The sequence below is a fragment of the Schistocerca piceifrons genome, chromosome 2 (genome assembly GCF_021461385.2).
Source record: "Schistocerca piceifrons isolate TAMUIC-IGC-003096 chromosome 2, iqSchPice1.1, whole genome shotgun sequence".
Lineage (NCBI taxonomy): Eukaryota > Metazoa > Arthropoda > Insecta > Orthoptera > Acrididae > Schistocerca > Schistocerca piceifrons.
This window is the reverse complement of record NC_060139.1, coordinates 1034303118-1034330204: the sequence shown is the minus strand read 5'-3', so window position 1 is coordinate 1034330204 and position 27087 is coordinate 1034303118. Positions and strand designations below refer to the sequence as shown.

The 27087-nt window shown below is 45.3% G+C and overlaps 1 protein-coding gene across 1 annotated transcript in view; it reads right to left on the bottom strand.

Moving 5' to 3' along the window:
* The window catches only part of LOC124776861 (PRL-1 phosphatase), a 629058-nt gene that overhangs the window by 216189 nt on the left and 385782 nt on the right, over window positions 1-27087 (bottom strand). The gene's annotated exons all lie outside the window — the stretch shown is intronic.

Genomic DNA, 27087 nt, shown 5'->3' with positions numbered 1-27087 from the left:
AAGTACCGTCTCAAAGATGATCATATATTCACATTCACTATCTGTGGTTAGCAGACGACCATACATTCTTTCATTTCACAGATCTCACCAAACTGGATGTAGGGATTTATTTTTGTGGGAGTGCACATGTGATCAATTAAATAAATAAATTGTCATTCTTTCCCACACTGGTATCCGGCTTCGCTGTATTAATTGAAATTGAGTTATTATTAGAAAAAATATATTGTTCTGACAAGAATAATGAAGTATGTTGTACCTATTTTCAATGTCGGGCGGTACTGTACCCTTTCAACCTTCTCGTGACTAACACGGCCAGCAATCATGCATGCACAGTGGCTACATTACTGCCAAATCTTTCTGTAATATCGTAGAAAGAACATCCAGCTTCTCGTTGCCTATTATTCAAAGTCAGTGAGGAGTTGACAATGGCGTGTTTGTCGCCTTAAAGCCGTTCTTGACTAACATCAACTCACCACGGCCACTCTCAAAGGTAGCTAACGTTCATGATTTGCAATCTCGTAATGGTGCTGCTAGCGTCACTCCCATGCAAGTCATACGAAATTTGAACAGACATCATATTTCAGATGTAGAAACACGCTTACCAACTTTCTTTTATGTCGCACAACTCCTTCTTGGTGTTCCGATTTTTTTCCGTCAGTGCAGTTACTTTGGCGTAGGAATAAAATAGGTATGACACACTCGACAGTTGTGAAACTGCCGAGAAGGCATTATAAACTCTACAGTATAAATAAGTATACAATCAACAGCTGTTGTTCGGAGCAGAACTTATATAATGGACATCTTTTTGACCCATTTGCAAAGATCTTCGGTTAACATCAAGTATAAGGGGTGATTAAAAAGTTTCCGTTTCGATGGCCAACAGTCCATAATCGGCATGTCAATCAGGCAAAATCACCTTGAGCATTCGGGCAATCATCCCACGACGCGTCAGGCTGGAAAAACCTGTTTGATAAAACACCGTATCCTGCTGCGTTAAGAAGTCCGTAACTGCCTGCTGCGTATCCTCATTCGGCAGGTATCTTCGACTCTTCAAGGTCTTTTTAAGGGACGAACGGCGTGATAATCGCATAGGGAGAGATTAGTGTTACAGGACAGGTGCTCGAGTGACTCCCTTTTGAGTTTGCGTAATGGATGAGACTGGCCTCTAAGATCTACTTGCGTCCTGTTCCAAATCGCGACCGGTACAAAACTTGGCGCACCATTCCACGAAGGTGGTTTTCGACAAACGTGTTGCCTCATAAACATTTTTCATTCGCCGATCCCGCTTGTGTGATACAGTGTTCGCCGATGTCATGGCCACGACGGTGCATATATACCCGCATCGGAGTCGCGCTACTTTGCATATACACTGCAGCAACGCCCACAAACGCAAACTTTTTGCTCGCCTCTTATACAATACGGGACAGAATGGGAAGCGACGTAGATGAAGAATATTTCATTTGCTTGCGGATTACATATTTGTGTGTTAAGCTGACACTGACATCTCAGAGGGGGGAATGATGCCAATTGGGGGAGCTGTGCTCCCATATAAATTCATTTGTGCCAGTTGCTACGATATATGTCTTCGATATGCTAGTGTACCATGCGTGGCATTCTAGGTACTTTGCGTTGCCCACTGGGCGTTCTAGCGTAGCTGTTTTGAACAACAAATGTGCACTTCTGTATACACGTTCACTGCTGTGGTGCAACACGGCAGACAATCACGGACACGCCCACTCACTTGAAAAAAAAAAAAGAACCATTCGACGTCCGGAAGCCGACTTCCGCAACAGCGGCCGACCTGACAGGTAGAGGCGGCGCGTGGCTGCAGTGACGGGCGTCTGTCCTTGGCTATTCCTGCCCTTTACTCATCCTCGGTGCAGCCTGGCGCCGCCGCTTGCGAAACGTGCGCACGCCGGCTCACTTCCCACCGCACCCACCGCTGCACTCGCCTCAAATAAGGCGGCGGCAACTTCACCGGCTGCACTGCCGGGTTGTCCACTCTTTCCTCACCGAAGTCGGTGTTTCAACTGGTTTTGCGCTGTCCTGCATATTTTCCTACCTTGTGCGAACATTATGATCGCTCGTAACTACTACACTCAATATTCTGTGTTGTTGTTGTTGTTGTGGTCTTCAGTCCTAAGACTGGCTTCATGCTGCTCTCCACGCAGCTCCGTCCTGTATAAACCTCTTCACCTCTACATAACTACAGCAACCTATATTCATCTGAACCTGTTTATTGTATTCATCTCTTGGCGTCTCTAAAGAGCAAAACAATTCTGCACAGTGCGTCACGTGTCATGAGTCTTCTCAACTCACAAGGGAACCTCCCCATCGCACCCCCCTCAGATTTAGTTATAAGTTGGCACAGTTGATAGGCCTTGAAAAACGGAAGACAGAACAACTGAGAAAACAGGAAGAAGTTGTGTGGAACTACGAAAAAAATAAGCAAAATATACAAATTGAGTAGTCCATAGCCAAGATATGCAACTTCAGGGATAGCATTACCTCAGGAGCGCCGTGGTCCTGTGGTTAGCGTGAGCAGCTGCGGAACGAGAGGTCCTTGGTTCAAGTCTACCCTCGAGAGAAAAATTTAATTTTTTGGAGTGATTATCACATCCACAAGAAAACCTAAATCGGGCAAGGTAGAAGAATGTTTTTACCCATTCGCCAAGTGTACAAGTTAGGTGGGACGGCAACATATTCCTGTCATGTGACGCACATGCTGTCGCCAGTGTCGTATAGAATATATCAGACGTGTTTTCCTGTGGAGGAATCGGTTGACCTATGACCATGCGATCAAATGTTTTCGGTTCCCATTGGAGAGGCACGTCCTTTCGTCTACTAATCGCACGGTTTTGCGGTGCGGTCGCAAAACACAGACACTAAACTTATAACAATGAACAGAGACGTCAATGAACGAACGGACAGATCATAACTTTGCGAAAATAAAGAAATTAAAATATTCCCTCGAGGGAAGACCTGAACCAAGGACCTCGTTCCGCAGCTGCTCACGCTACCCACGGGACCACGACGTACCCGAGCTTACGTCGTCCTTGATGTTGCTTATCTTGCCCATGGACTACCCAGTTTGTATATTTTGCTTATTTTTTTCATAGCTTCACACAACTTCTTCCTGTTTTCTCAATTGATATGTGTTCAGTTTTTCAAGGCCTATCCACTGTGCCAACTTATAACTAAATCTGAGGGGGGTGCGATGGGGAGGTTCCCTTGTCAGAATTACAGCCATGTGTAAAGTGAAAAGGTACGGATATGATAGCTTAATGCTCCATGACGATATTTGTGCTGTATGGATACGAGGTGTGTGAGAAAAGTAACGAGATTGTCAACTCTGCGAGCGATCTGTGTTGTTCCTACTTGTGTAGACCGGTGTGGTTCATCCCGTCCGTTTTTACAGTTCCGTACAGCCACCACGTGCTTTCTTAGAGCGCCGTAAGTGAAGCTGCGTTTTTGTTGTGCGTTACGAAAACGGAACAGCGGAAGTTAGAGCAACGTTATGCCATCAAGTTTTGTGTTCGACTTCTTTGGAATCCCCGAGTGTGACCTTTGAAAAGCTGAAACAGGCATATGGGGGTCATTCTCTATCAAGAGCACAAGTTTTCCCTGGCACAAATCATTTTTGAAACGCCTAGAAGACGCTGAAGATGAACCTCGCTCAAGCAGACCTTCAATTTCAAAAAGCGACGAAAACATCGAACGTGTGCCTGCTTTTGCGAGATCAGACCGACGTTTGGCAATAAGTATGATGGGTGAGCTGTTACACTTAAACACATTCACCGTACATCAAATTTTGACCTAGTTCCGCACAAGCGAAACGTTTGTGCTAAAATAGTGGCGAAAAACCTCACAACTGAGCAGATGGGCAATCGAAGAAATGTAAGAAATGCATGCATTTATCTTCTCGAGACAATTGCCAATAACCACGAATGGTTCAGTCGTTTTATCACATGTGGCAAATCCTGGATTTTTGAGTAAGAGCCGGCCGAAGTGGCCGTGCGGTTAAAGGCGCTGCAGTCTGGAACCGCAAGACCGCTACGGTCGCAGGTTCGAATCCTGCCTCGGGCATGGATGTTTGTGATGTCCTTAGGTTAGTTAGGTTTAACTAGTTTTAAGTTCTAGGGGACTAATGACCTCAGCAGTTGAGTCCCATAGTGCTCAGAGCCATTTGAACCAATTAATTTGAAGGGGACAATATTGTTGTTTGAAACAAATAAAAACTTTGGTAGATACAAAAATCAGTCTAATTACTTTTCTCATATACCTCGTTTTGTCGGGAGAGAGAGAGAGAGAGAGAGAGAGAGAGAGAGAGAGAGAGAGAGACGGGGGGGCAGAGGGAGGGAGACAGGGAGGCAGGGAAAGAGGGAGGCAGGGAGGGAGGGAGGGAGGGAGGGAGGGAGGGAGGGAGGGGGAGAGAGGGAGAGAGAGAGAGAGAGAGAGAGAGAGAGAGAGAGAACTGTGGACGGAGAGAGAAGCTGCAGTGTCTGGTGTAGCTAGACACGATTGCATAACGACGTTACGAGCGGCAAAGATGCAGTGCAGGCAGCTGGAGAATGCCGCTATTACACATCGCGGCGGCTGATTAATAATCTGTACAGCGTTAAAGGTAGCCTAACGCCATAAATTGATTCAAGTTAATGGTTCCAATATGGTTGTAAAATGGTTGTAATGGCAATGGAATGCTGTACCGAGACGAGCACGGAGAGTTCCTCGAGTACGTGTCGCTCTGTACCGAGTCGGGTTGTAGAGGCAAGTTCAACCGGAACGTGGAATTACTGGTACTATTCGTAGTTCACTCACCATAATTAGGGAGCGTGGTGATGTGTTACCGTGGTTCCGGAGGCCATCTTGTGTGAGGAAGCTCATTATATAGGGGACGAATTCACGTTACGTCTTGTGCAGCTTTGGAGAGCAGTTACAGCGTATTTATTCGATTTGAATCCAAAAGAGATTGAGACGAAAAGCGGTTTTATCTCATGACGCCTCTCGCGGTGTAGAAAGTATGATTGCAAGTTATTCCGAGTCGGCTTGTTTTCTATTCTGCCTCAGCTTTCAAAGCTAGCGTCCTGTTGGTTGACTCGGGGGCAGGCGACTAAGCAGCGAGGTCATCGGTCCCAGCGGATTAGGCCGGTATTACACTATCAAATTTCTTTGTCCAATATCTTTGTGAAATATATTTGATAGTGTAATAGGGACTTTGTCAAATGTTGTCCAATATTTGATCAAATCTAGGGCCTCGCTGTATATTTGATCAAAGAAACCGCTTGTCTTCTGTTCACTGCAATGTGACATGTTACCACATGGAGCGCTAGAATCGCTGCAGCGTTCTGTCGTCTGTAGTGTTTTTATAACCATTGCCGGTAAATACAATTGGTGTGTGCCGACAACTACAAAATTAATAGAGATGTCTGAAGCTGATGAGGCGCTTTACAACGTGAGGCACCCTGAATACAAAAACAGATTAAGAAGGTTGGAGACCTAACCTAACCTAACATAACCCTCTCCTGTATCAAGGAATCGGAGTGTTACAGTGAGCCTGTCTTCTGAAGATGTAGCAGTTCTTAAGTGAATATTGTGCTTTGTGATATGAGGATACACTTCATTGAGCACATACAGAAATGTATGCTCATCCACTCTTAAGTAATTGATGTACGACTTGACGTCTTCCACTGTAAGCTCACGTAACAAGTTTTGTTGAATGCTTTTATCGTGTCGTCGTAAAACCCACGGCTTCACCCAGATTAGATTAGTTTTTCGTTCCATACATCCGTGCTGAGGAGATCCTCGTGGATGTGGAATATGTCGATTTTTTTAAGCTGAAATAACAATACTAATAGTATGAATAAATACATCATTTGTTTCTATTAAAAATTTCGCCAATGGAGTAGAAGGAGTTGGCCAGTAGTAAGTCTTTCAGGCTCCTTTTAAACTGATCTTTATTTCTAACTAAATTTTTTATGTTTCCTGGCAAATTATTGAAGATGAGTGTTCCTGAGTAGTGGACCCCTTTTTGAACTAAAGTAAGTGCCTTTAAGTCCTTGTGCAGATCATTTTTGTTCCTGGTATTGTATGTATGAACTGAGTTGTTTGTTGGAAAAAGAGATAAATTATTTACGACAAATTTCATTAAGAAGTAAATATACTGAGAGGCAGTAGTTAGTATACCCAGTTTTTTGAAGAGGTTTCTGCAGGACGTCCGTGAATTTACTCCAAAAATAATACGTATTGCACGCTTTTGGACTCTGAAAACTTTTGTTTGACTTCAAGATTTACCCCAAAATATTATCCCATATGACATTACGGAATGAAAGTAGGCAAAGTATGCAAGCTTTTTCATTTTTATGTTGCCTATGTCTGCTAACACTCGAACTGCAAATACAGATTTGTTAAGGCCTTTTTGCAGTTCTGTGGTGTGCTCCTCCCAACTGAATTTATTATCAAGTTGTAATCCCAGGACTTTTAAGACTGTCAACCTCGTATGTATGGTACCATTTTTTCCCCCACTTCTTTTCCACATGTGCACACAATGCAATTGGAGTACGTACAACTGCTGCGGTTAATAACAAGTTGTTGTCAGCCATCTTGAACTTTGACGAAAAATTTGATGACAGAGTAATACCCCTTCTAGCGCTACGTCAAAGATCTTTGTCAAATATATTGGACGGAATATTTGATCACATCTTTTATCAAATCTTTCACAAAGAAATTTGATAGTGTAATACCGGCCTTAGGGAAGGATGGGGAAGGAAGTCGGCCGTGCCCTTCCAAAGGAACGAAATGGTTCAAATGGCTCTGAGCACTACGGGACTTAACTTCTGCGGTCATCAGTCCTCTAGAACTTAGAACTACTTAAACCTAACTAACCTAAGGACATCACACACATCCATGCCTGAGGCAGGATTCGAACCTGCGACCGTAGCGTCCAAAGGAACCATTTTGGCATTTGCCTGAAGCGATTTAGGGACATCACGGAAAACCTGTATCAGGATGGCCGGACGCGGCTTTGAATGCGAGTCCGTTGTGTTAAACACTGCACAACCTCGCTCGGTAAGTCCTGTTGGGAACCACTTGTGCGGAGAGCTGTTTCAGTCTATTGGTGATTGTGGTATACGTTAGCGACGAGATCGAAAGACGACTCATAGTGCTGAATTTGGTAGCCAGGCACTGGACACGTCGTACTGCAACTATTTGGCTTCGTGAGACCGCAGTATTAGCCCACTAGTGAACACGATGTAGACCTGTTAGCTGAACTTCATTGTACCTAAAGGAACCATTAACCCGAGTGTCGAATAGTGTTAGTAATCAGGTAATCACGCTGTAACAGCATGCGTTCTCAGAAACGATAATTTCACAAAGGTACATGTATCACATTGGAACAACCGAAATAAAATGTTCAAACGCACCTAAGTTCTGTATTTTGATTTAAAAAACCTACCTGTTACCAACTGTTCGTCTAAAATTGTGAGCCATATGTTTGTGACTATTACAACGCCATCTATCACAAAGCGAAAAAAGTGGTCCAACTAAAACGTTCATATTTCTTTGCGTACTTCACGAATATGTAATAAAAATGGGGGTTCCTATTTAAAAAAACGCAGTTGATATCCGTTTGACCTATGGCAGCACCATCTAGCGGGCCAACCATAGCGCCATCTGGTTCCCCCCTTCAAGCTAGACGAGTTTAGTTCTTTGTAGTTTTTTCGTTTGATGCTTATTTCGTGAGATATTTGGCCCGGTCACCATCAATGGACCACCCTGTATACCGCATCAGTGACCAACATAACTGGTTACGCAGACTATCTGAAAACTTTGGTGTCAGCGCTCCAACCATCATTGATGTTTTTCAGATAGTCTGCGTAGCCAGTTGTGTTGCCCTCTGATGCGGTATATATAGTGAGACACAGAAAATTACAGATCTTCTCGAATGCCCCAAGCATAAGACATGAGGATAAGCCTAAATATTTGGGAGTGAAACTAGACCGGACCCTAACGTACAGCTCACACCTCGAAGACACAAAGCAAAAACTAAAATCCCGCAATGCTATCCTTTCAAAACTGGCTGGTACAACATGGGGATGTGGAGCGAGCACTTTGAGAGCTTCAGCACTAGCCCTTGTCTACAGTGTAGCTGAATACTGTTCACCAGTCTGGAGGAGAAGTGCACACGTATCTAAAGTGGATGTCCAGCTGAGGGAGAGCCTCCAGAAATCAGGCGATCACAGCTAGCCCTAAAAACCTACAGGAAAATTATAGACAACCCGGACCTCCCTATCCACCAAGATCTGACACCGACAAACAGGCTTAAATCCAGATCACCCTTTTGGGAAATCGGTGAAGAACTACAAGCATTTGAGCCGAGAACGGCCTGGAACGAAGTATGGTCAGCAAGTGAATTTAAGAACAAAAATTTAGTACACGATCCGAACAAGAAGATTGATGGCTTCAACCTACCAAGAAGAGTGTGGACAGCTCTAAACCGGGTCAGAACGAGTGTTGGGAGATGTAAACATCTGATGAACAAGTGGGGCCTGGCAGACAGCGCTGTATGTGAGTAAGGTGAAATACAGACAATGGACCATCTACTCGTGTGCAAAGTGTATGGCTATGGTGGTCAACTCATGGACATGCATAGACTCAGTGACTCAGTGGCTCAAAAACATATATAATATAGTGTAGAATTATATTGTTTTCTTTTTTAGTATATAGTGATAAGAATATTGTAAATTATGCCTCTGTGATGCCGAACGAGTAAATAAATAAATAAATAAAGTGATCGTGTCAACCCCTTCAACATCAACTACAGCCTGAAGATGACGCATCGAAGCGCCGAAACTGGTAGCCACAAAATAAATAAAATCGTAATGATGGCTGCAGGCGTTTCTCACACACGTCGCTGGAAGTGTCCTGCAGAAATATCGACCCATGCTGCCTCTACAGCCGTCCATAATTGCGAAAGTGTTACCAGTGCACGATTTTTTGCACGAATTGACCTCTCGATTATGCCCCATAAATGTTCGATAGGGTTCATGTCGGGCGACCTGGGATTCGTTCGATTGTCCAGAATGTTCTACAGTCCAATCGCGAACAATTGTGGCCCAGTGACGTAGCCCATTGTCGTCCATAAAAACCCCATCATTGGTTGGGAATATCAAGTCCATGAATGGCTGCAAATGATCTCCAAATAGCCGAACATAACCACTTCCAGTCAATGATCGATTCCATTCCATCTAAACACAGCTTGCACAGCGCCTTGTTGACAACCTGGGTCCATGGCTTCATGGGATCTGCGCCACACTTGAACCCTACCATCAGCTCTTACCAACTGAAATCTGGACTCATTTGACCAGGCCACAGTTTTCCAGTTGACTAGGGTCCAGCCGATAGGGTCACCCAGAAGAGCCGCTGCAGGCGATGTCCTGCTGTTGGCAGAGGTATTGTATTGTATTGTATTGTATGTTAACTGGAGACCTAGAAACGACGGAGAGGCTCCGTCCCCGTCGCAGCCGCAGTGGTCCACAACCCCACGACGACTACCGCAGTCCACTTCACCCCTCCGCCCCCCCCCCCCCCCCCCCCACACCGAACCCAGGGTTATTGTGCGGTTCGGCCCCCGGTGGACGCCCAGGGAACGTCTCAAGCCAGACGAATGTAACCCCTATGTTTGCGTGGTAGAGTAATGGTGGTGTACGCGTAAGTGGGAAACTTGTTTGCGCAGCAATCGCCGACATAGTGTAACTGGGGCGGAATAAGGGGAACCAGCCCGCATTCGCCGAGGCAGACGGAAAACCGCCTATAAACCATCCACAGACTGGCCTGTTCACCGGACCTCGACACAAATCCGCCGGGCGGATTCGTGCCGCGGACCGGCACACCTTCCCGCCCGGAAGTTAGCAGAGGTACTCGCGTCAATCCCATTAACGCCAAATTTCCCCGCAGTGTCCTAACCGATACGTTTGTCGTACGTCCCACATTGATTTCTGCGGTTATTTCAGGCAGCGTGGCTTGTCTGTTGGCACTGACAGCTCTACGCAAACGCCGCTGCTGCTCGCGGTCGCTAAGTGAAAGCCGTCGGCCACTGCGTAGTATGCAGTAAGACGTAATGCCCGAAATTTGGTATTGTCCGCATAACCTTCACATTGTGGATCTCCGAAATAAAATGTCCATGCGTCTAGCTCCGACAACAATCGCGCGTCAAAGTCTTAATTCCTGCCGTGCTGCCATAATCGCCTCGGAAACCTTTTCACATGAATAACCTAAGTACTAATGACAGGTCCGCAATGCACTGCCTGTTTATATGTTGTGCACGCCATATTACCTTCATCTGCATATGTGCATATCTCTATTCCACGAGTTTTGTCAATGTATGTGCTGTCCACTTGGTTTCATTCACTAAATGTGGAACTCTGGTTAAATGTGTCTGTTTTAATTAACAGTTCTAAATTAGTTTAAATGTTCTCCTTTTACTATTACTGAACTACTTATTTTGAGAATTTAAAGATATTAGCTTTGTGTATAAATCCTTAAATGTATAATTGCGAACTATAGCCGGCCGCGGTGGTCTCGCGGTTCTAGGCGCTCAGTCCGGAACCGCGCGACTGCTACGGTCGCAGGTTCGAACCCTGCCTCGGGCATGGACGTGTGTGATGTCCTTAGGTTAGTTAGGTTTAAGTAGTTCTGAGTTCTAGGGGACTGATGACCACAGATGTTAAGTCCCATAGTGCTCAGAGCCATTTGAACCATTTTTTGCGAACTATACGTATTTCTTAATATTTGCTATTGTGGCCATACTATAAATAAATATATAATTCACGCCCCAGTAGCAGAAATTTATCATATTGCCTCTTCAGTTGTACGATACTTGCATGACACTAAGGATTTCGTTTAGCGTCAGATCAACTTCAGGTTTCCAGCGAAATGTCTACTGGTGTACAAAGTTCACATACACTGAAGCGCCAAAGAAACTGGTATAGGCATGCGTAGTCCTATACAGGGGTATGTAAATAGGCAGAATACGGCCCTGCCCATATGACAAGTGTCTGGCGCAGCAGTTAGATCGATTACTGCTGCTACAGTGGCAGATCATCAACATTTAATTGAGTTTGAACGTGGCGTACGACCGATGGGACACAGCATCTCAGAGGTAGCGATCAAGTGGGGATTTTCCCGTACGACCATTTCACGAGTGTAGGCAAAACATGAAATCTCCGACACTGCCGTGGTCAGGAAAAGATCCTGCACGAACGGGGCCAACGACGACTGAAGAGGATTGTTCAGCGTGACAGAAGTGCAACCCTTCCGCAAATTGCAGCAGATTTCAACGCAGGGCTATCAACAAATGTCAGTGTGCGAACCATTCAACGAAACATCATCGATATTGGCTTTGGGAGCCGAAGGCCCACTCGTGTACCCTTGATGACTGCACGACACAAAGCTTTACGCCTCGCCTGGGCCCGTCAGCACCCACATTCGACTGTTGATGACTGGGAACATGTTACCTAGTCACACGACTCTCGTTTCAAATTGTAACGAGGCGATGGACGTGCACGTGTATGGAGACAATGAATCCAAGGACCCTGCATGTTCAAGCTGGTGGAAGCTCTGTGATGGTGGAGGGCGTGTACAGTTGGAGTGATTCAGACCCCTGATACGTCTAGATACAACTGTGACACGTGACACGTACGTAAGCATCCCGTCTGGTCAGCTGCATCCATTCATGTCCATTGTGCATTCAGACCGACTTGGGCAATTCCAGCAGGACAATGCGACACGCGACAGGTCCAGAATTGCTACAAAGTGGCTCCAGCAACTCTCTTCTGAGTTTAAACACTTCCGCTGGCCACCAAACTCCCCAGACATGAACATTATTGAGCTTATGTGGGATCCCTTGCAACGTACTGTTCAGGAGAGACCTCCTTCCGCTCGTACTCTTACGGATTTATGGAGAACCCTGCAGAATTCATAGTGTCGGTTCCCTCCAGCACTACTTCAGACATTAGTCGAGTCCATGCCACGTCGTGTTGCGGCGCTTCTGCGTGCTCGCGGGGGGCCCTAAACGATATTATGCAGGTGTACCAGTTTCTTTGGCTCTTCAGTGTACCTTGTGCACGCGATATTACCGTCATCTGCATATGCGCATATCGCTATCCCACGAGTTTTGTCACCTCAGTGCATGTGCAACTATTGGCTTCACTCACTAGATGGTGAACTCTGATTAAATGTATCTGTTTCAATTAACAATCCTAATTTTATAGTTTAAATGTTCTCCTTTTAGTATTATTGAATTACTGATTTTGAGTATTTAAGGATATTAGCTGTGTGTCTAAATCCTTAAGTAAATAATTGCGAAGTTTATGTATTTCTTAATATTTTCTGTTGTCGCCATACGATAATAAACAAATAATTCACGTCGGAATAGCAGAAATTTATATGGCCTCTAGAGTTGTACGATATTAGCGTACACTATCGATTTCAATTAGCGTCCGATGAACTTGAGGTGTCCCGCGAAATACCTATTGATGTACAAAGTTCACTTATAATGCACAGTACAGCCATGCTAAAGCAATTGCAAGGCAATTTGGCAGCCATAACATTTCGCGGAATATCTGAAGTGACTGGTGATTGCATTCGGTCGTGTCTGGAAGCACTGTGCAACAGGCGCTGCCGTTTCATTAGCATAATGCTAATGAGGTCTGTTAATAATTTCTGTTTCGAATAGCCTACAGATCTGCGAAAGTTCAGTGACGTGGCTTTCGCTTATTATTGTCGACTGGCGTCAAAGAGAAATGCCAACGGCCTCTCTGCGGAGAGGAACAGGCTGGAACGGCGAGCTACGCCCCCCCCCCCCCTCCACCCACTGTAAATTTATAGCCGTGCGCGAGGACAGTAGAAATTAAGCTATTTCGGAGCGGCCGCCCCAGCCGCGAGGTGGAACCGACAACGACGTTCGCCTTGCGGCGGGCAGAGCTCGGTCGAGTGCCTGGCGGCCGCTGGGACGGCGCGCCTGCTTGTCTCCGGCTCGGGGAATTCCGAACGAGACCGCAATTAACCTGTTCGAGGCGCCGCAGTTATTCCTGGGATCGCCGATACCCAGAAGGCGGCACGCACGCCGACAGTGGTACCCGCTCCCCTATAATCCCGCAGCAATTAGGGGACCGAAATAACACGCGTCTCGGACGGCGGTCACGCTAGCACAAGGCAGTCCTTTGTGGCGCCAGCGCACTGGCGACAGTTCGTGCAGCGTGCATGCGCCTGCGAGCGATGCCACTGCCGGCATCGTTAGCCCGCTTCCCTATCGTGCCAAGGTAAACAATCAACCAAATTAACTTTGATTCTATCCATACTGGATGAGAGGTCGTGGTTGTGAATGTCAATGTTAAAAAATGTATCGGCTCAACCACTTGTTTATAGTGTAAAGCACTAAGGTCGACGCGTTTCGGAAGTTAAGCTTCCATCATCAGAATAATAAAAATTGAAAGAACCTGTTAAAACTCGCTAAAATGGAACATGCACCACGCACAATAAAATTGATAATAAAATTAAAACATCGTGGCTACTTCCCTTGTTGCAGCCGTGTCTTCCAAGGTGCATCTCCACATAGTCGTCAAAATATAGAAAACTCTAGAATGGTGTCGCATATGGTGTTCAACATCTAATCACATGGCCCTCTCCTCTATCGTAAACCGTCCGTGCGTCTTCGTTGATACCACACACCACGTAGCCAAATACGACACTGAAACGCGAGTGAGCTCACGCGCAAGTAAGCAAGGAAGCCACAGAGATGTCTACACAAACACATAACGTATACATGTTCCAACAAGGACCTCATGAAATGATGGTATCCTGCCAATTGCTAAAAATGTAGTTACTAAAAGAAACCAGTGAAATGTTTGAAGTGTTCTAGTAGATCCAGCTTTTTGCCTTTGTCCTGTCTATGTAAAATAACGAGATCCTGATCTATTCCCAACATGTGGTGTCCCGTTTCCCAAATATGCGTGGCTACAGCTGACTTTTCGAAATTATTAAGCCGGAAAGCAGCGCTATGTTCTTTGTAACGTACTTTAAAGGACCTACCAGTTTGGCCTACATAGCTTGCCTGGCACGTGTCACACTGAATTTTATAGACCCCAGCTCTCTCATATTGATCGCTTTCCTGCTGTAAATTATTTCTTAGTTTAAACCGCAGCGTATTATTAGTCTGAAAAGCGGTATCAACTTTAAAAGGTTTGAAAATGTTAGCCACTTTTCGCGAAATATCGCCGAAGTATGGTATTCTGACTCTCGTAATATTATTTGCGGTATTCTTCCTTGCATTCACGCGCTGTTTCTGTCGTATTAATTTATTGACAGCGTTTTGGTGATATCCGTTAGCTCTGGCTAGTTGTTTCACGATGTTGAGCTCAGTCATTCTGTCTTCTTCATTCATAGCGACTCTAAAGACTCTATCCATCAAAGATCTAAAAGCAGAAAGTTTCTGGCTATTAGGATGGCAGGAATTATTTTGATCTAAATTGTTGCTGTTGTTGTGGTCTTCAGTCCTGAGATTGGTTTGATGCAGCTCTCCATGCTACTCTATCCTGTGCAAGCTTCTTCATCTCCCAGTACCTACTAAGTTCACGGAAATCAATGCTATTGTGGCTCTATTGCAAATCCGTCATGTTCATAGCCGACTGTACACGGATGAGCCAAAACATTATGACCACCTGTGTAATAGCGTGTTGTTCCACTTTTCAAACACAGTGCAACACAGATTCTAGAAGTCTTTGACAGGATTCCAGAAGTATGTGGCACTAGATGTATATGCACAGGTCAGGCAATTCCAGCAAATTACTGGATGGTGATTTACGGGCACGCTGCTGGCGCCCGACATGCGCTCCAGTGGGTGCAGATCACGCACATTTGCTGGCCAAGACGTCAATTTGGTTTCACTATAATGCCTCTCAAATCACTGTAACACGAGTCTGACATTGCTACACGAACAGTTATGTTTTCTCGTCGTAGAGGAAGAAAAAATGGTTCAAATGGCTCTGAGCACTATGGGACTTAACATCTGAGGTCATCAGTCCCCTAGAACTTAGAACTACTCAAACCTAACTAACCTAAGGACATCACACACATCCATGCCCGAGGCAGGATTCGAACCTGCAAACGTAGCGGTCGCGCGGTTCCAGACTGGTAGAGGAAGACTTCAAGCTTGAAGCGATGCAGATGGTCTGCAATAATGTTCATGTATTGATTGGCGACTCCATAGAGTGCTGTGTGCACAACGACCATATGATAAATAAAATTGGAAGGAAGGTCAGCATTGGCCGCAATTTTGATGATTTATTAACAGCAAAATCGATTTTCGATCACATAATGATCATCTTCAGTGCTGGAAGTTAAACATTTCACATAGCGATCAGTGAATAAGAAACAAAAGACCACAAGTACACCTGAGTATAAACAAACTCTTGGTAATAACATACCTTTAGTGTACAAATTAAAGCTCTTAGCCACTGGTGTCTACTTGTTAGCAGTAACAGAAGCTACGAAACGATCACAATAGCTCAAGCCGCTGTTTACATTCACCTGTAAGCAGACCTCGGTGTGACAAGGGCTTAGAACGTCCTCTATGTGACATGTGTAACGTGAAGACTTAACATTACTTTATTTGGCAAATATCAATTGTGCACCTGCAAATCATTAATTAAATATTTCAAATTTAAAATTGTACATTAAAACGCATAGCAAAAAGGAAGGGGGAAATGCACATCTTGCCAACATACACTGGCGTGTTATTTTCAAAACAGCTTAAAACAGAAACATGCAAGAATAAAAATCAACAGGTAAATTTTAAGGTGTCGGATTACAGAACTAGTAAAAATGAAAAATATACAAAGAACATGACATCAAATGTAACAGAATTTGTTATAAAGCCGGAAGTGCCATTTGGCGTGTTAAGTCAGAGGTGCAAAGTACTTAATTTACGTAAAATATTACGTTGAAACCAAGAAGTCAAAAACATAAATAGTGGTGACTGTACAATATATGCCACAATTTAACAGGTCAAAATGTCATGAAACATAATATTCTTTACAAAATTTTTTTTTAGGTTGCAGAGTGCAGACTAACAATTTTTTATCGTCTTTAACAACATGATGATACATGCTGTGGATTGGCAAGACAGCCAACCCACTATGAGAGGAAGCCGAAAGGCACGCGTTTTAGCTCACGCAGGCTGGCGTGAGGTCTGGAACAGGTCAAGGAAATGAGACTAACAAAAAAGGACGTAGCTGTGGAATACTTAACTTTAATCCGTAAATGGTGAACATCGCTCTTGACGGTACATGTTTTACAGCATCAATAGTAACTGGCAATGGCGCTTTGCTAGGTCGTAGCAAATGACGTTGGTGAAGTCTATGCTAACTATCGTCTCGGCAAATGAGAGCGTAATTTGTCAGTGAACCATCGCTAGCAAAGTCGGCTGTACAACTGGGGCGAGTGCTAGGAAGTCTCTCTAGACCTGCCGTGTGGCGGCGCTCGGTCTGCAATCACTGATAGTGGCGACACGCGGGTCCGACGTATACTAACGGACCGCGACCGATTTAAAGGCTACCACCTAGCAAGTGTGGTGTCTGGCGGTGACACCACAATACACATCTCAAAATTACGGCGAATGCTGACCTTCCTTCTAACGTTCATGTAGTTCGCTGCTGTCATAATGCCTTCGATTACGACCCCAGAAACTGATAAACCGAACTCAGTCTACTCCATAGCATAATTTTGCCCTGACGGCCTGCATCTGTGGCGCAGTTCATGTTTCATGCAGCGATTCGCCTGGATGACAGCGTGTAAGGACCTGGTGTAACAATAAATGCGCTTCATTCGACAGGCAACACGTTTCTGCTGGTCCACGGTGAAAGCTCAGTGGCGCTGTGACCACCGCAATCACAACTGACGATGCCGTTGGTTCAACACAGGAACGCATAGGGTTTCAACAATGGTCTCTGAACGGTGTGCTCCGAAACAATTGCGCCTGCACCAACATTGTACTACCTCGTCAGATCTGCAACGGATCGCTGCCTCTCCTGGATTACACATCTGTGGATGCTACGACCACTAAGTTTTGTGATGAGACGTGTTCGTCCAGTGCCAAATGGCCCACTCGTTATTTCACCATCCTTGAACCACCTTCCATACGTGCTCACGACGTAGTACGCCAACAGGCGACCAACTTCGCCGTTTCAGAGATTGTCGTTTCCTGGCACAGCGTCACCATAATGAGCCCTTTGTCATAACCGTATATAACATTGGATTTCCGCATTTGCAGCTTCGTATCTTTACTATATTGATTGCTCATTCGTCTCTTCCACTTACATTCTTTCCTTACTGCGTCACGTGCCCGCTGCACCACCGTGGAGCATTCACTCTCGCAATGGGCAGTGGTCATAATCAAAATAAAATTTTCACTCTGCAGCGGAGTGTGCACTGATATGAAACTTCCTGCTAGATTAGAACTGTATGCCGGACCGAGACTCGAACTCTGGACCTTGGCCTCTCGCAGGCAAGTGGTCTACCATCTGAACCATCCAAGCACGACTCACGACCTGTCCTCACAGCTCTAATTCCGCCAGTACCTTGTCTCCTACCTTCCAAACTTCACAGGAGCTGAAACTTCCTGGCAGATTAAAACTGTGTGCCCGACCGAGACTCCAACTCGGGACCTTTGCCTTTCGCGGGCAAGTGCTCTACCATCTGAGCTACCGAAGCACGACTCACGCCCGGTACTCACAGCTTTACTTCTGTCAGTACCTCGTCTCCTACCTTCCAAACTTTACAGAAGCTCTCCTGCGAACCTTGCACAACTAGCACTCCTGAAAGAAAGGATATTGCGGAGACATGGCTTAGCCACAGCCTGGGGGATGGTTCCAGGATGAGATTTTCACTCTGCAGCGGAGTGTGCGCTGATATGAAACTTACTGGCAGATTAAAACTGTGTGCCCGACCGAGACTCGAACTCGGAGCCCTCCTACAGACCTTGCAGAACTAGCACTCTTTGAGGAAACGATATTGTCGAGACATGGCACTTGCCCGCGCAAAGCAAGGATCCCGAGTTCGAGTCTCGGTCCGGCACACAGTTTTAATGGCCGTAATGTTTTGGTTAACCAGTGTATAGACATCGCTGGCTGGAGGTCAGAACCTAAACTCTTCTCAGGTCTCAGCTCTATTCTACAGAGTGACCCAAACGTTCGCCGGCCGAAGTGGCTGTGCGGTTGTGAACGCTGCAGTCTGGAGCCGCGAGACCGCTGCGGTCGCAGGTTCGAATCCTGCCTCGGGCATGGATGTGTGTGATGCCTTAGGTTAGTTAGGTTTAACTAGTTCTAACTTCTAGGGGACTAATGACCTCAGAAGTTGAGTCCCATAGTGCTCAGAGCCATTTGAACCATTTTGAACCAAACGTCCGTTAACGTTTGAAAAAACACTAATTCACGGAATAATGCAGGTAGAGAGATAAAACTTAACACGCTTACCTGAAATGACATGAGGTTTATTGAAACCAAAAGCCAAGAGATGGCAATGGACTGACGTAGTTCATTTTACACTCCGAGGGTCTGGCATCATCCACAACTGCAGCATTTCGGCTCATCCTAGGACTGCCGTGCAAACCCAACTGCACGGCGAGAAAGTCACGGTATGGTGTGGATTTACCACATCAGTCGTGATCGGATCCTTTTACTTCGAGGTAATTCGGGGTGCTGCTTCGCAAACCGTCAGCGTGACCCGTGCAAGGTACACCGAGGTGTTAGAATCGCATCATCCCTAGCCTGTCTGATAAACACCTGCAAGAACGCAAGACTACATGCAGGATGGCGCCCTACCTCACACTGCTACACGTGTGAAAGATCTCTCGCGCACATCGTTTGGTGAAGGTCGCGTCCTGAGCTGCCACTTTCGTCATGTTTGGCCTCCCATGGCCCCAGATTTCAATTCGTGTGACTGATGGTTTGGGGCTGCCTGAAGTCACAAGATTACCGCGGTTGCCCGACTCCATTGCGGATGCTAAAAGATAACATCCGACGGCAGTTTCTCACCATACCTATTGATATACTGTATAGTACTGTTCACAACATCGTCCGTCGACTACAGGTATTGTTGATGAATGACTGCAAATGTTGTGCATTTGTCACATAGAACATCGTCTTTATTAAAAACAATTGTTATGCTCATTATTGCTTTCGTATCATATGAAGCGTCACCAGTTGGTCATTTTGTGCGCTACTTTCGTTTCAATAAGACCTCGCCTCATTTAATGGATGTGTGTCAGTTTTTAACTCTCTACCTGCATTATTCCGAGAAGTATTGAATTTTCAAATGTTACTGAACATGGATGCACCGAAGGACGTTCAGTGTTGATTTAAGTTAGCACGAAACATTCTTGGCAAGACGGCTAAAATCCACTATCGACACGGATATTGCGCTTTGCTGGCAGATATTACATGTGCAGCGTTGATACACAGTATCTGTTATCAAAAGTTCCGTGTTATAATGATGGAGGAAAGCAAACAGAAAAAGGAACTATCTTCAAACTTCTCCCCATACGAAAAACATTCCTTGCTGAGGATCGAATGCGCTAATGTAAAGGCACAGTAACATACAAACAAAAGCTGATAATGTTACTGGGGTCAACATGGTAAAGGCGCAGAAAGACGTAGCTGATGGCTTCAATTCGCAGAACATCGGGACAGACTGAGAGGAAAATTTTAAAAATACAGGGTGTTTCAAAAAGAATATACGTATTATAAAGTATTGTTTTGTCCAAACTATCGATCGCTGCGTCTCGGCTCGGCTATTAGAGAAAAGAATACGTAGTCTAGTTTATATTAATAGCCGCTAGATGTCAGTTGTCTTCTGTTTCGCTTGGTAACCGTCATATGTTTAAAATGGTTACTCCGCAGCAAAAATCATTTTGTGTTCTCGAGTTTGCGAAGTGCAATTCCGTGGTTACAGTGCAAATGCGTGTATGTAAAGGAAAGAGTTTGGGCCACCCTCGTGTTTCTGAAGAAAATGTTGCACGGATTAAAACTGCTTTCCAACGCAGTCCTCTACGGTCACCCGATTTGACACCCTCTGACTTCTGCCCGTAGGGTTTCGTTAAAGACAGCCTTTATGTACCACCACTCCCACAGAACCTGGTAGAGTTGAAGAACCGGATCCGTACGGCTATAACATCAGTGACGAAGGACATGCTTCCCCGAGTATGGGAGGAATTTGAGTATTGATGTGATATTGTTCGTGTCACTGATGGAGGACATATTGAACATCTGTAATCTGAACTTGAGAGGATCGTAAATATGTGTGTCAAGTTTCATATTCATATGTCTTAAAGAATAATAAATACGTGCATTCGAAATAGGTATATTCCTTTTGAAACACCCTGTATTAAGAAACGGACCAAGAAATCATTCATGCATGACAAGGTATAATTTAAGACTCACTTAACAATCACGTATCACCTTTATGTAATTGCAGGTGGCGTATTAAAAACAACCAAGGTTGAAATGGATAAAAGTGGAGGTGATCATTTCGTCAGGCCTACAGTTATGAATGGCGGACAGTAGCTAACTGCAGGCCCTGAAGCCACAATTTGTTCCTATTTCCAACACCTACCACGACGATGCAGATTTTCACTCCGGAATACATTTTAATACGCTCTGACGAATTATAACGATATCAGTTATTAATATCTGCACTAACCTTACAGATCGGAAAGAAAAATATTTCGAGCTCCAGCAGTGAGGGAATGGCGTAATCAGATATTTACTTATCGCTTTTTGTCTTATTAATTACTTCTTTCTTATTTTAATTTGTATTTGCACAAAACTAAAGCGTTGTTTTGTAATGTCACTACATTGTAAACTGACGATTACAGTTGATCCTCATTTTCATCCACTTATTTTCGCCGGTCAAATTTGATCCTACTTCACGGCGATATAATCTGGCATTAACATCCATACAACGCAGATTTCCAAGTCAACGCAGAATTCCGAGTAAAGGTTGATCTGTGGTCATTATCTGCGTTAACCTAAGGTCAGATGCTTCATACAGTGAATGGCCCTTAGTGTAATACTTTCATTCAATGTCGTCAGCTACTTGTTGGATATGTTCCAATATCTGTCTCTTCCTCTACATGTCACGCAATTACCACCGAAGTTATTGCCTGATGTCTTAACGTGCGTCCTGTCATCCTTTCCTTCTTCTTGCCAGTGATTTCCATACATTCCTTTCCTCGCCGATTCTGTGGAGAGCTATCTCATTCCTCATCAGCCCATCTGTCAATATCTTTCTGTAGTACCACGTCTCAAACGCTTCGATTCTATTCTGTTCAGGTTTCTCAACAGCCCTTGTCTCCCTACCGTACAATGCTCGGCTCCAAACGAACATTCTCAGAAATTTCTTGCTGACGTTAAGGCCAATGTTTGATACTAGTAGACTCCTCTTGGCCATTAATGCCCTCTTTGCCAGTGCTACTGTGTTTTTTATGTCATCCTTGCTTCGTCCGTCACGTGTTATTTTGCTTCCGAGGTAGCAGATTTCCTTAACTTCGTTTACTTTGTACTCCCCAAGTTTGTCGCTAATCTCATCTCGGCTGCACAGGCGCTTGCGAATTCGTTGCTGTTTCGCAGTGTCTAATTTTGCCATTAATGGAAACTGATTATTTATTGTACGTGTCCTTGAAGAGTTGAAACGCCATCTCCATCTTGTGTGACCTGTCGTCGTTTGCTCCACCGCTCCGTCCATTGGTCTGAACGATTTCTTCGACGTATCATAAATGAATATGACTACGGATGTGATCAGAGGCGTAGCAACGCCCTGGGCAGAATTGCCAAAGCAGCGCCTCCCTCCTGGAAACCACTTTTCTGCAGTTTTTTTTTCTACACATACGATGTCTGTTCACATGCAAGAGGATATCCATTTCAACATATTTTAACCTATTTTAACCTTTGTTATGGATCCTTTGTGGACTCACATTTTAATATGCACCTCAAGACGGAATATATGTCCTGAAACTGGATAGTGCTTTCCTTTTAAGAAATAAATAATTTTTACAACTGTAGCGGATTTTATCATTCACAATTCCTGCTACACTTATCACCAAAATTCGCCGTATATTTTGCTAAACAACATAAGAGCTCTCATTTAACGTGCCCCGACAGTGAATTAAAGCGACATGAAAATAACAGTGTGTTACATGTGAGACCTCTTTCCCGTTTCACTTACTATTTTATCATATATTTTGAAGCAAGCTTCAAACTCACTACAGACAGCGCAGCACTGGTCACGAAATCGCCGCTCGATATCACGTGCTCCTTCTCGAGAGCCCCCTTAAGAAATAACAACACTCAGGCAGCTTCAAAACCATGCTCAGTATAACAAGGGGGCTTCTTTTCTATCGACCACGCCGTAGTTTTTTTTATTTATTTCTTTGTCAGTATTCGCGCCTCTTCTTCGCCTCTGTCGCAGTGGTCTCGGTGCAGCCCTACATGTGACTGCGACGAATATCAGAATGTGGAACATTTCCTAACCTGTCATAAGTGTCCCAGTAAATCATTCCTCGATGTATTACGAGAGGGAAGCAAGAAACACTGGACGTGGCTCAATTTTGGACTGAAAAACTTTGATTTCTGGGTGCGGAAAAGTAAAGTAAGTTAAAAGTGGGAGTGACAACAAATTATACATGGGTGGAAAGAAAATCGAAACACCAAGACGGAGTAGCGCGACGTAAACAACAGTTGGTATGCCTGTTTTTATATCTGAAAGATGATGTCTATTAAAATTTCGCAGCAGTCGCACGACACTGGCATTAGTAGCACCACTATGAGGACGCAAGTCACGTCACTTGGCACCACAGTGACACACTGAACTGTGACAAATCCGTCACTTCCAGGGCCGCTCCGCGCCAGACGACCTGTAGCGTGCACTCCACTGACCCAAACCACCGCCCTCTGCGAGTTCAGTGGTGTCAAGCGAGCTCTCACTGCAGAGAAGGGTGGAAGTCACTTGACCAAAGGTCTGTTCCTAAAGACTGGAAAGTAGCACACGTCACAGCAATATTCAGAAAGGAAATAGGAGTAACACATTCAATTACAGACCCATATCACTGACCTCAATTTGCACAGTTCGTAGTGATACGTAGAGTAGAACAGAAGCGATATCTGGCGTTCCACAAGGTAGTGTCATAGGCCCTCTCCTGTTCCTGATTTATGTAAATGCTCTAGGTGATAATCTGAGCAGCCCCCTTAGATTGTTTGCAGATGACGCTGTAATTTACCGTCTAGTAAAATCATCAGACGATCAATTCCAACAGCAAAATAGAGAGAATTTCTGTATGGTGCGAAAAGTGGCAATTTGCACTATACAAAGAAAAGTGCGAGGGTACTAAAAGAAATCCGATAAATTTTGGGTATACGATAAATCCCACAAATCTAAGGGCTGTCAATTCGACTAACTACCTAGAAACTACAATTACGAACAAATTAAATTGCGAAGACGACACAGATAATATTGTGAGGAAGGCGAAACAAAGACTGCGCTTTGTTGGCAGAACACTTACGAGATGCGACAAACGCACTAAAGAGACAGCCTACATTACACTTGTCCGTCCTCTGCTGGAATATTGCTGCGCGGTATGGGATCCTTACCAGGTAGGATTGACGGAGGACATCGAAAAAGGTAGGATTGACGGAGGACATCGAAAAAGTGCAAAGAAGCGCAGCTCGTTTCGGGTTATCGTGCAATAGGGGTGAGAGTGTCACTGATATGATACGCGATTTGGGGTGGCAGTCACTGAAACAAAGGCGGTTTTCTTTGCGGCGAGAGCTATTTACGAAATTTCAATCACCAGCTTTCTCTTCCGAATGCGAAAATATTTTGTTGACACTCACCTACCTAGGGAGAAATGATCATCATAATAAAACAAGAGAAATCAGAGCTCGAACGGAAAGATTTAGGTGTTACTTTTTCCCACGCGCCATTCGAGAGTGGAATGATAGAGAAGTAGTATGAAAATGGTTCGATGAACTCTCTGCCTGCAACCAGCCTGTCTACGTGTTAGACACCCTCGACCTACACCTGGACCGAGCGACGTGGCGCAGTCGCTAGCACACTGGACTCGCATTCGGGAGGGCGGCGGTTCAAACCCGCGTCGAGCCATCCCGATTTCGGTTTTCCATGATTTCCCTAAATCGCTTTAGGCAAATGCCGGGATGGTTCCTTTGAAAGGGCACGGCCGACTTCCTTCCCCATCCTTCCCTAATCCGATGGGACCGATGACCTCGTCGTCTGGTCCCTTTCCCCAAATCAACGAACGACCCAACCTACACCTGCAGTTCGTTTGACAGCAGAAGTACCCTCGTGGTCATTCCACGTACCCCGACTGCAAATTTGTACGTCAGTCTGGTGATTCGACCCGCTGATGTGCCATTCACAAACAGCATTCCAGGGGGTGTTTTCCAACAGGATAACGCTCGCCCACATCCCGATGTTGTAAGCCAACATGCTCTGCAGACTGTCGATGTGCCGCCTTGGGGTACTCGATCTCCATATCTATCTCCAATCGAACACTTATGGGATATAACCGGACGACAACTGCAGCGTCATCCACAACCAGTATTAACCGTCCCTGTACTCACCGACGAAGCGCAACAGGCGTAGAACTCCGTCCCACAAACTGACATCCGGCACCAGTACAACACAATGCATGCTCGTTTACATGCCTGCATTCAACATTCTGGCGGTAACACCGGTTATTACTCTACCTGCATTTCACATCTTATCTCGCACGTACACTGACCTGTGATCTTGCAACGTTAATCACTTAAATACGTTACCTGGGCAAGTGTATTCCCATAATTTCATTACTCTACATTAATCATTTTTTGCTGTTGCGATTTTTTGTCCATCATTCTACGAGGGTCACTCCAAAAGAAATGCACACTATTTTTTAAAAATATATCTTTTATTCTACATGTTTTGAAGTTTTACAGTGTGTAGATACATGCTTTAGGGAAAATATTTTCATATCTCCACATAACTTCCATCCCTCTAAACTGCCTTACGCCATCTTGGAACCAGCGCCTGTATACCCGCACGGTAAAATTCTGCACCAACCTGTTGGAGTCACTGTTTGGCAGTGTGCACAAGGGAGTCATCATCTTCAATCCTTGTTCCACGAAGAGAGTCTTTCAGTTTCCCAAAGAGATGATAGTCGCACGGAGCCAGGTCAGGACCGTAAGGCGGGTGTTTCAGTGTTGTCCATCCGAGTTTTGTGATCGCTTCCATGGTTTTTTGACTGACATGTGGCCGTGCGTTGTCGTGCAACAGCAAAACATCCTGCTTTTGCCGATGTGGTCGAACACGACTCAGTCGAGCTTGAAGTTTCTTCAGTATCGTCACATATGCATCAGAATTTGTGGTGGTTGCACTTGGCATGATGTCCACAAGCAAGAGTCCTTCGGAATCGAGAAACACCGTAGCCATAACTTTTCCAGCAGAAGGTGTGGTTTTGAATTTTTTTTTCTTGGGTGAATTTGCATGATGCCACTCCATTGATTGCCTCTTCGTCTATGGTGAAAAATGATGGAGCCATGTTTCATCACCTGTCACAATTCTTCCAAGAAATTCATCTCCACCACTCTCGTACTGTTCCAAAAGTTCGCTGCATACCGTTTTTCTTGCTTCTTTGTGAGCCACTGTCAACATCCTGGGAACCCACCTGGCACAAACCCTTTTTAACGCCAACACTTTCAGTATTCTGCAAACACTTCCTTCCCCTATCCCAACGTAGGGTGACAATTCGTTCACTGTGATGCGTCTGTCAGCAGTCACCAATTCGTTAACTCTCTGCACATTGACTGGAGTGTGTGCAGTACGAGGCCTGCCTCTGCGAGGACAATCCTCAATATTGCCATGCCCGCTTTCATCACGTAACCTGCTTGCCCACCGACTAACTGTACTGCAATCGACAGCAGCATCTCCATACACCCTTTTCAACCTCTTGTGGATGTTTCCCACTGTCTCGTTTTGACAGCACAGGAATTCTATGACAGCGCATTGCTTCTGAAGAACATCAAGTGTAGCAACCATCTTGAAGACATGCTGTGACGGCGCCACTCACGGGAACAGGTTGAACTAAGTTTGAAAACAAGCGGAAAGGATGTATCTACACACTGTAAAACTTTCACACATGCAGAATGAAAACTGTATTTTTACAAAAATAGTGTGCATTTCTTTTGGAGTGACCCTCATATTTGGAGAGGAGAGACGGGGAGAGGAGGAGAAGGAGGAGGAGGACGAGGAGGGAGTGGGGAGAAAGTGAGAACACGTGACCGCTGCCAGAAGCCGTGTCTGCACGGAGCTCGCTCGCTGCTCTGTACGCAGGACGCGCTGGGCGTCTCCGCGGCCTTGGCAGAGCTACCAGTATCGGCTCAGCTCAGCTCAGCTCGGCTTGGCGTGGCCTCCCATTCACCACGGGCCAGGGCCCACGCCCGGCGACCGTACGCTCCTGGCACCTCCTGCTCTCTCCCTACTCATAGGTGTGCCGCGAAAATAAACCCGCCGCCGCTACACATTTCGAGCGTCTATCTTTCGGGCCAAGATTCCCGCTACGGCCCATTCCCTAGCTGCTAACTTCTACACCGTCAGCCTGCAAGCTACTTGGAGAGACAACACTCAAACACAGGGTGGCGCAAAATACGTATTACTGTCTTACGTCTACTGTGGTCTATTCCTATGTCGTATATATTTATGATACTGTTATATTGTAGCTCTGCAAATCCTATAGCTCGCTCACTGACATCTCAAATCACGTTTCAGAATGACAGCACTAACACTGGAACAGCGGTACTGTGAACACACACGTTGAATCTGCCGCTCCACGTTATCCAGAAAAGGTCACCGTTTGGTGCGCAGCGTGTGCACAGTGCACTGTTAGGCCCATTTGTATTGAGCAGCCTGTCGCAGAGGACAAATAAAGACGTGAATCTGCAACGGCTCCACGCCGCCGCCGAATGCTCTGAAGCTACTGGTTAATGC